This window comes from Oncorhynchus keta, chromosome 32 (assembly GCF_023373465.1).
Source record: "Oncorhynchus keta strain PuntledgeMale-10-30-2019 chromosome 32, Oket_V2, whole genome shotgun sequence".
NCBI classification, from domain to species: domain Eukaryota; kingdom Metazoa; phylum Chordata; class Actinopteri; order Salmoniformes; family Salmonidae; genus Oncorhynchus; species Oncorhynchus keta.
The window spans coordinates 35,182,831-35,192,830 of NC_068452.1; the positions used below are offsets into that span (position 1 = coordinate 35,182,831).

Consider the following 10,000-nt stretch of genomic DNA (forward strand, 5'->3'; position numbering starts at 1 on the left):
TGTGCATATGTGCCTGTGTGTGTGGCATCTAGAATGTGTGTGTATGGATTTTTGTCAGCCCCTAAAGCCACCTTATTAGTGCAGGTGCATCCCAAAGGCTGTGGTAATTGATATCTCAGTCAGAGGCTGAGATGAAGTCTGACCTGTTAGCTAAGTGTAAATGCTGTGGTTTATGCAGAACACTAATTAAATCTGATGGAATTAAAACATCTTCATTAATCTCAACATAATTCACCCAGATGCTCCCTCCCTCCCTCCATCAAGTAGGCTGCATCAGGTGAATTTACACTATGATTTAATCTATTATTAACTCAATGGCACTTACTTGACAACACAACATGATGCAATTAGCAGAGATATACATTCGTCAAATAGACAGTCAACAAACTCCTTGTCATGTCAGATTATTTTCTCTTCTCCTCCTTAGGGCATTGTCTCTTTTTATCCCTTCAATTTACATTCTGGGTTGTTTTTGCCACTTCAGTTGACATTCTGGGTTGTTTTTACCACTCCAGTTGACATTCTGGGTTGTTTTTACCACTTCAGTTGACATTCTGGGTTGTTTTTACCACTCCAGTTGACATTCTGGGTTGTTTTTACCACTTCAGTTTACATTCTGGGTTGTTTTTACCACTTCAGTTGACATTCTGGGTTGTTTTTACCACTTCAGTTTATATTCTGGGTTGTTTTTACCACTTCAGTTTATATTCTGGGTTGTTTTTACCACTTCAGTTTATATTCTGGGTTGTTTTTACCACTTCAGTTTATATTCTGGGTTGTTTTTACCACTTCAGTTTATATTCTGGGTTGTTTTTACCACTTCAGTTTACATTCTGGGTTGTTTTTGTATTTCTTTGCTCTATATCTTATTTTGGGGTTAAGGGGACCTGGCAACACCCCTGCAGTGCAGTGTCTAATTAAAGGACCTTTCACACTCTCACACACTTAGCAAAGGCCTGGGAAGGAGGGAGAAAACGGAACCAGCCTGAACAAACATAGATAACACCCATCACTCCACCTTCACTGCTCCTGCCTTGTCTGTTTCTCTGGTTTTTCTGCTACCTTCTCTCTCATCTCTTTGTGACAAAAAAACAATATAGAGTTATGACCAATAAAATGAGGCTCAGGGAGCAGTCACTTTCCCTGCTGTGTAATTCTTGATTACATCATATGCTGTAATCAGTGGACAAATATTATTAGGGGTACAGTGTTTGGTACAAATGAGATCTTGGCCTTAGATGCCCAGATGTGCTTTGCATATTGATTGTCGACAGAAACTTTGGTAGCTAGAATTGTCCAGCCCCGCCTCTCGTGCCTCAGGAGACGGTTAGTAGCTAGTAAACACATAAAAGCAATGAGACACAGGTCCTTTCTGTCTAGCAGCTTTACTTCCATTAGACTCAGCAACAGAGAGGAAAATGTTGTTGATGATGATAATATTTGTATAAATTACAGGCATAGTGGGATAGAAAGAATGTTTGGACCATAATATGTACCCAAATGAAAAACAAATTGTATTCACTGTAGTGTTTTTGCACACTTCACTGTGGTATTCACTATAGTAAATACTACAGTGAATACTCTAGTATTTACTATAGTTTTGCAGATATGACTGTAGTATACTGTAATATTTAATTTACTATAGTATAAATTCTGTAGTAAGAAAAAAACGTTGGTTTATATTATAGTAATTACTGTAGTGTTTTTGTGGTCTGTAGTATACTCTACTATTTACTATAGTATTCTACAGTATACTACAACATTCTATAGTAAGTACTATACATGATTGAGGTATACTACAGTGTGTAGTATAGTATTCTACAGTATAATACAGTTTTCTACAGAATGTTATATGAAGTACTGTAGTATTCTGTGTAATGAATCATGACAGCTTAATGTTTTGGAATCAAATCATCAGTACCCTGCTAGCCTTATGTTCCTATCAATGCTGCTACAGCAGAGAACAGAACAAAATGACTCAGATCAAGCCTTTTGGGCCCCCCACCTCACAACAAAACATTTTGGTGGCCCCTCTCTTAATGGTGGAGAGAAATGTATGTTTTAAAGTAAAACTTTGCAATTTTATAAAACATTTTATGCAATTCCACAAATGTTACCATGGGGCATAGATCATTTGTTTTGCAGTTTTACAGCAAATTTACTGCAATTCTAACATTTTTGTCATGAGTTGGAGAGACATGTTTGCAGTTTTAAAGCTATTTTCCTGCAATTTTACACATTTTGTAATGACTTAAGTTAATATGTTATATTATATATGATATCTGAGTGAGATTAACTAACAAAATCAATGGGGGCCACTGGAGGTCAGGGCCTCTGGGCACGTGCCCTGTGTGCCCAGTCGGTATTTGACCACGACTACAACAAGTTTAGATATCTGGCTAGACTAACTACCACTCTAAAAATGGTTAGCTTACTCAGAATAGTCAATTGAGACCCCGACTGAGTTTATGTCACTTATGCCTGGAACTGATCACAACAGGTCACCTCGTCTTCCCAAGTTCCAGAGCTTCTGCGACAGGGCCTTCTCCAGGGTTGTGCTGAGGCTCTGGAAGTCTACAACCATCCCTGATGGAGTCTTCACCATCTTTCAGTTCCACCTAAATACCCACCTCTTCACCATGGCCTACCACTACCTTGAGACCTACTTCTGGTTAGTATGGTATTGGTTTAGATTTTTTATTCTTGTTTTAATTTATGTAAAGTGACTTTGGGTCCTTGAAAATCACTATATAAATACAATATATTCTTATTATTATTTCCATCATCATTATTGAAATCCCTTAAACTCGTGGGAATTGACCTATATGGATAGGGCTACATTGAAATGTTTCTTACAGAATACAATATGGAAAGCATATGCATACCATGACAGAAATGAAAACGGAACAGTTTGGAGATTATGGGAAAATTATTAGACTAAAAGTGAGGACATGATAAACTCAGCAATAAAAGAAACGTCCTCTCACTGTCAACTGTGTTTATTTTCAGCAAACTTAACATGTGTAAATATTTGTATGAACATAACAAGATTCAACAACTGAGACATAAACTGAACAAGTTCCGCAGACATGTGACTAACAGAAATGGAATAATGTGTCCCTGAACAAAGGCGGGGTCAAAATCAAAAGTAACAGTCAGATCTGTCGTTCTGCCCCTGAACAAGGCAGTTCACCCACTGAAAATAAGAATATGGTGTGGCCAACAGCTGCATTAAGTACTGCAGTGCATCTCCTCCTCATGGACTGCATCAGATTTGCCAGTTCTTGCTGTGAGATGTTACCCCACTCTTCCACCAAGGCACCTGTATGTTCCCGGACATTTCTGGGGTGAATGGCTCTAGCCCTCACCCTCCAATCCAACAGGTCCCAGACGTGTTCAATGGGATTGAGATCCGGGCTCTTTGCTGGCCATGGCAGAACACTGACATTCCTGTCTTGCAGGAAATCACTCACAGAACGAACAGTATGGCTGGTGGTATTGTCATGCTGGAAGGTCATGTCAGCATGAGCAAGCAGGAGGGGTACCACATGAGGGAGGAGGATGTCTTCCCTGTAATGCACAGCGTTGAGATTGCCTGCAATGACAACAAGCTCAGTCCGATGATGCTGTGACACACAGCCCCAGACCATGACGGACCCTCCACCTCCAAATTGATCCCGCTCCAGAGTACAGGCCTCGGTGTAACGCTCATTCCTTTGACGATAAACGCGAATCTGAACATCACCCCTGGTGAGACAAACCGCGACTCGTCAGTATAGAGCACTTCTTGCCAGCCCTGTCTGGTCCAGCGATGGTGAGTTTGTGCCCATAGGCGATGTTGTTGCCGGTGATGTCTGGTGAGGACCTGCCTTACAACAGTCCTAGAAGCCCTCAGTCCAGCCTCTCTCAGCCTATTGCGGACAGTTTGAGCACTGATGGAGGGATTGTGTGTTCCTGGTGTAACTCGGGCAGTTGTTGTTGCCATCCTGTACCTGTCTCGCAGGTTTGATGTTCGGATGTACCAATCCTGTGCAGGTGTTACACGTGGTCTGCCACTGCGAGGACGATCAGCTGTCCATCCTGTCCCCCTGTAGCGCTGTCTTAGGCGTCTCACAGTACGGACATTGCAATTTATTGCCCTGGCCACATCTGCAGTCCTCATGCCTCCTTGCAGCATGCCTAAGGCACATTCACGCAGATGAGCAGGGACCCTGGGCATCTTTCTTTTGGTGTTTTTCAGAGTCAGTAGAAAGGCCTCTTTAGTGTCCTAAGTTTTCATAACTGTGACCTTAATTGCCTACCTTCTGTAAGCTGTTAGTGTCTTAACGACTGTTCCACAGGTGCATGTTCATTCATTGTTTATGGTTCATTGAACAAGCATGGGAAACGGTATTTAAACAATGAAGATCTGTGAAGTTATTTGGATATTTACAAATTATCTTTAAAAGGCAGGGTCCTGAAAAAGGGACATGTGCTGAGTTTAGTTCACCTGACACAAGACTGAATAAATCCAAACTTTACACTGTTGATTTTATGTGCATTTTACGTTAACTATACTTTTCACAGCCTTTGTCAATAATGAATAATAAACTCTGGATACATTCAGTAACATCATAAGAATATTTCTGGAAAATGTGGGGTTGGTGCAACATAACACAAAAATATGACAAGGGTTTGAGTGAGAGGACTAGCTGGTGTCTTCAAGTGGCCACACACCCCTCCAGTGTGGGCACAGTTCCCAAGTCATTTCAATGCACTCAAAGAGTCTTCAACTATAAGGTGTTTTACTTTAGTTCTCCTAGCAGTGTCGTTGAGGAAATAGAGCACGTTGGAACACAGCTCTGCATCCCTGCCTTTACACAACTACTGTTGTTGTTCACGCAACCAGAAACGGTCCATTATAAATCACAATCTGGGTCAGGTGGGCATGATTTGAAAGCTTGTTCTATTGCCAACATGACCAGCTAAATTATAAAATACAATCTTACGGTGTGAGGCTTTCACAATGCTATTAGAAAAGCAGGTCGTACGGTGTGCAAAGAACCGAGTCACGAGTTCATTCAGATGCGGAGAATGTTCATCATAATAGAACAAACAGGTTCAGTCTGTTCAGGGCAACCCAGGGTAGAACACCATCTCATAGTGTAACTGTACATCAAACATAGTGATCAGAAACATCGACACTGTATTTGACATGAGTTTTTTGTGAAGTGCACATTTGGACATTTGGCTTCGATGACGTCAAAGTGGTAATTATTACAATCCTCAACGTCTCATCTTTCAAAATACATAGATTCATTGTAATTTACAGATGCTCAAGTTCAGAACAGCTGTCTGTCAAAACCCATACAGTGCTGTGAAGCGCAGAGCCAAAGCTCTGGAGTCATGTATTGCATGTTACTGTGCATCCACTATGTTCCAGTTTAAGCACAGACAATGTTAAATACATTTGGTAATGAGGGTTGGTCAGCGTGTGTGTGAGAGGTGTGTGTGTGTGAAGGACGTGTGTGTGTCTCTGTGTGTGCTAAATGTGTATGTGTGTGTCTCTGTGTGTGTCTCTGTGCGAGGTAAACTCCCACGCTGGCAGCAGATAGTAATTACTGCAGGTCTGCCCAAACAGCAACCCTAATTAAATCAGCATGCAGTTATTGTGTGATGGTATGTGTAAGTGACCAGGCTATTGACCAGGCTAATATAGCTCAGCCCACCAGAAACACACCAGGTCATTGTTGTTCAACATTTGGTCAGGGAAAATCAACACCATGCAACCCAGTCAACCCACAAGCCAATTCTGATTCGTATAAACCCACTCTGATCCTTCCCACACAGAGAGAGAGAACTTGAGTGGTAGTCTCCTCTCTCTGCCTCTCTGCATAGAGCCATCCCAACATACACTGAGTGTAAAAAAAACATTAGGAACACCTGCTCTTTCCATGACATCGACTGACCAGATGAATCCAGGTGAAAGCTACGATCCCTTTTTGACGTCACTTGTTAAATCCACTTCAATCAGTGTCGATGAAGGGAAGGAGACAGGTTAAATAAGGATTGTTAAGCCTTGAGACATGTATTGTGTATGTGGGCCATTCAGAGGGTGAATGGGCAAGACAAAAGGTTTAAGTGCCTTTGAACGGGGTATGGTAGTAGGTGCCATGCACACCGGTTTGAGTCAAAAACTGCAATGCTGCTGAATTTTTTCACACTTTTTTTCACAGTTTCCTGTGTATCAAGAATGGTCCACCATCCAAAGGACATCCAGCCAACTTGACACAACTGTGGTAAGCATTGGAGTCAACATGGGCCAGCATCACCATGGACTGAGTCCATGCCCCAATGAATTGAGGCTGTTCTGAGGTCAAAAGACTCAATATTAGGAAGGTGTTCCTAATGTTTTGTACACTCAGTGTATATGATCTAATATAATAGACATTAGTCAGTTGTTAAGCTATTTGTGGGGATCAAATCAAGTCTCCACTGCGTCTCATTAGTGCCACCCACACTGGCACTTAACGAGGGAATTCAGCACCCTGTTACAACGTGCCTGTCCACGCCACTGAAAGCCCATTGTTGCACCAATTGGTTCCTCCAGTTTCCTCCACTCTGGTTACTTGACCACTGACAGGAAGAACACTGTATTAAGTAGTGGCTTTATTGTGTTGATATGAAGAGATTGGCTGTGTCTGTTAAATTGACTCAAATGCATTTATTAATTTATTTTGGGGATAAATTGAAATGTTGCGAAACCATTCCTCTCTGTGATGTTGTCTTCATTGTGATTCAGGTAGCATTTCAGCTCTATTCAATGTAGCTAGTATCCCATATGCAAGCTAACTGTAGAAGCACTAGTAGGTTTTCTATCTATGACACATTCCTCCACTTAATACTAAAAGAGCCAGACTGGAAGACATTCAACATTTCTTTTCACAACTGAATTTATTTATCTGAAAAGAAAATGTACGAAGAAACACGATGAAAGGAATCAAAACCTTGCACAAAAAAATGTTTGATTTAGTTCCCACAGTACTGCAGTCCTTCCCCAATCACATCAAAGATATGCAAATGAGACATTTCAAGTACCCCTCAAACATCCGCATTTGCCTTGGACAAGGTCATTTTGGCTAGCCGATACCATAACATTCAGCATTCTGCCCTACAGCACCAATCAGAAATCACCTCGCCACAGAGCTCTCCTCAGACCTCCAGGACGGGTACGTGACTGGAGAAGCAGCACAGTAGAGGTGTCACGTTCTGACCTTAGTTCTTATTTTATGTCTTTGTGTTAGTTTGGTCAGGGTGTGAGTTGGGGTGGGTAGTCTATGTTATTTTTTCTATGTTGTATTTCTGTGTTTGGCCTGGTATGGTTCTCAATCAGAGGCAGCTGTCGATCGTTGTCTCTGATTGAGAATCATACTTAGGTAGCCTGTTTTCCCCATTTTGGTTGTGGGTGATTGTTTTCTGTTTAGTGTATGTCACCTTACAGAACTGTTTCGTTTCTTCCAATTCACTTTGTTACTTTGTTTTGTGTGTTCAGTCAATAAATTATGACGAACAGTTACCACGCTGCATATTGGTCAGATCCTTCTTACTCTTCCTCAGAAGAAGAAGAGAGGCAGCCATAGGAGAATAGAAAAGGCAGCTTCATGCTATTCCATCTCCTTGGTAACGCCCCAGCCTAAACTAATAACAAACCCATGCATTCCGATGGAATTCAGACTGTTAAAAGGTAAGGCAGTGCCGATAGATGACTCCCTGCATACGGCAAGCATATTAGGCAGGCAGAAACTGGATTTCCTTGACTAATGTAATGGGATAAAATATTAATCATTAATTGAGACGAAGGCAGGGAAATAGGATTGAGTTTGAAGTTCCGGAGGATGAAATTACAGAAGTGCGATATTGGTGAGAGAGACAGAGTTAGAGAGAGCTACAATGAACTACAAGACAAAATACAAACCCTCCGACCCAAAAAGGCCTGTGGTGTTGACCTACATGAAATGATAAAATATTCAGACCACAAATTTCAATTAGTTTTCTTAAACTCTTTAACATCAAACTCAGCTTTGGCATCTTCTGCAATATCACCCCATTTTAAAAAAGTAAAGGAAAATTTGACCCTAATAACTATCGTGGGATACGCGTCAACAGCAACCTTGGGGAAATCCTCTGCATTATCATTAACAGCAGACTTGTACATTTCCTCAGTGAAAACAATGTAATGAGCAAATGTCAAATTGGCTTTTTACCAAATTACCATACGACAGACCACGTATTCACCCTGCACACCCTAATTGACAAACAAACAAACCAAAACAAAAGGCAAAGTCTTCTCATGCTTTGTTGATTTCAAAAAAGCTTCTGACTCAATTTGGCATGAGATCTAATATCCCTAGCGAATTGATGTTGATCATCTGTAGTTGTCTGCTTGATTCACAGCAGGGTCTTGTTAGATTTAACAGAGAAAGCATCAAGGGAATGTTTTCTGATGTTTGTTTTTTTAAATATGTTTTTTTTGAAAATCTGACATTTCCTCAGATTGGTGTATGAAAAGTCCTTGTCAATTTATAAGTTCTCCTGCTCCCTCATAATTCATTATCTGTATTTCATTTTTGATCAGTTTAGTGAGAGATGTGGTCACTTTGGTTTGGCCACTTCAATGAAAGGGTGTTGCGCTGCACTACTCTGTTGCTGTAAAACCATGTTATTATGATGACGACAACATCTGTTGTTCTCTTCAACTTGACCATACATACAAATCCTTCCATTAAAAAAGGAACCTGGGTATTTGTTACTTGGTCAGTATAAAAAAAGAGGTGGTGACATTGTAATGCTACATCTATTCATGGCTTTATTATGTGTGCCTGTGTCGGCCACATAGGCTACAGAAAAGTCGCCATGCATCCAATCTATTTAGTCAGGCAATGTCCACATTATTCTCACACATTTTATAATGTCATAATCATTTGAATACCAATGCATTTGCAAGGCCTAAAAAATGCATTATTTTTAGTGGTAATGGTCTACTTTATTGACACTTTTTGATAGCTTTTTTGGGGGAAGGAGGGTCCTATATTAGGCCCTATAAGTACAATTGTATAACATATACAATCGTATAACATTGAGGTCCATGAAAATTACAATTAAGTACTTGAAAAAGTCCCTGAAAGCTCTTGAATTTGACTTGCCAATGTGTGTATGAACCCTGCTTAAAGGAGGTATAGTCCTATAGGTCTATGTTGTTGAATAGGTGGAGTTATGGGCCATGTTGCATATATTACCGCTTATTCCTCTAAGTACAAATGTGGAACTACATTATTATTTTTTTTAAACAATTTGAAAATATTTATCCCAATGTCACACATTGGCCCCGTTATGCATAAAAAGAGCCATAGGCACACAACTGTACACACATAGTCGTACTGACGCACACATCCCCACACTATGCACGCACACACTCAGCCATCCCAACAAATCCCACACTCAATGCTCTGACCTGCAAACTTGACGTGGAACTTGTTCTCAGGTTTGAGGATCTGGACATACAGGGGGCAGTTTGGGGCAAAGTCTTTCACCGCCCAGGCTCTTAGAATGGTCTGGTGATCCTGGTAGAGAGAGAGAGGTAGAGAGAGAGAGACTCAAATCATTAGCAGCACCAGTAGCTCCACCACAGTCACAGAATGTATCTCCTCTATGTACAATCCCCCTGGTAAGCCTCTTCAACTAGGGCATGGAGCTTTCAACAGAACTAACAGGCTATAGCCACACCAGAAAGGAAAATTCCCGTAATTATGTTACAGGTGTGAAATAGTCTGTTAAGAACGGCAACGCAGAGAGGAAAATAAGAGCCAGGGTAAAATAAGAAGATAAATAATAGTTGTGAAATAGTTCTTAGGTTGATCATTTACATTTTCATAAAAACATAGTAGAGGTAGAGAGAGAAATCTGTGAAGGAGGGAAAGAAGAGCGGAGGACAGGAAAAGAAGGAGGGTGGCCTTGTGGAGAT

At 40.9% G+C, this 10,000-nt stretch overlaps 1 pseudogene across 1 annotated transcript in view; it reads right to left on the reverse strand.

Annotated features, from left to right (window-relative positions):
• Positions 1–10,000, reverse strand: part of LOC118374468 (potassium channel subfamily T member 2-like) — a 104,871-nt pseudogene that overhangs the window by 21,459 nt on the left and 73,412 nt on the right. The window contains exon 14 of the transcript XR_008088832.1: positions 9,491–9,599. The product of XR_008088832.1 is annotated as a potassium channel subfamily T member 2-like (transcript). The remainder of the gene's footprint in view (positions 1–9,490; positions 9,600–10,000) is intronic.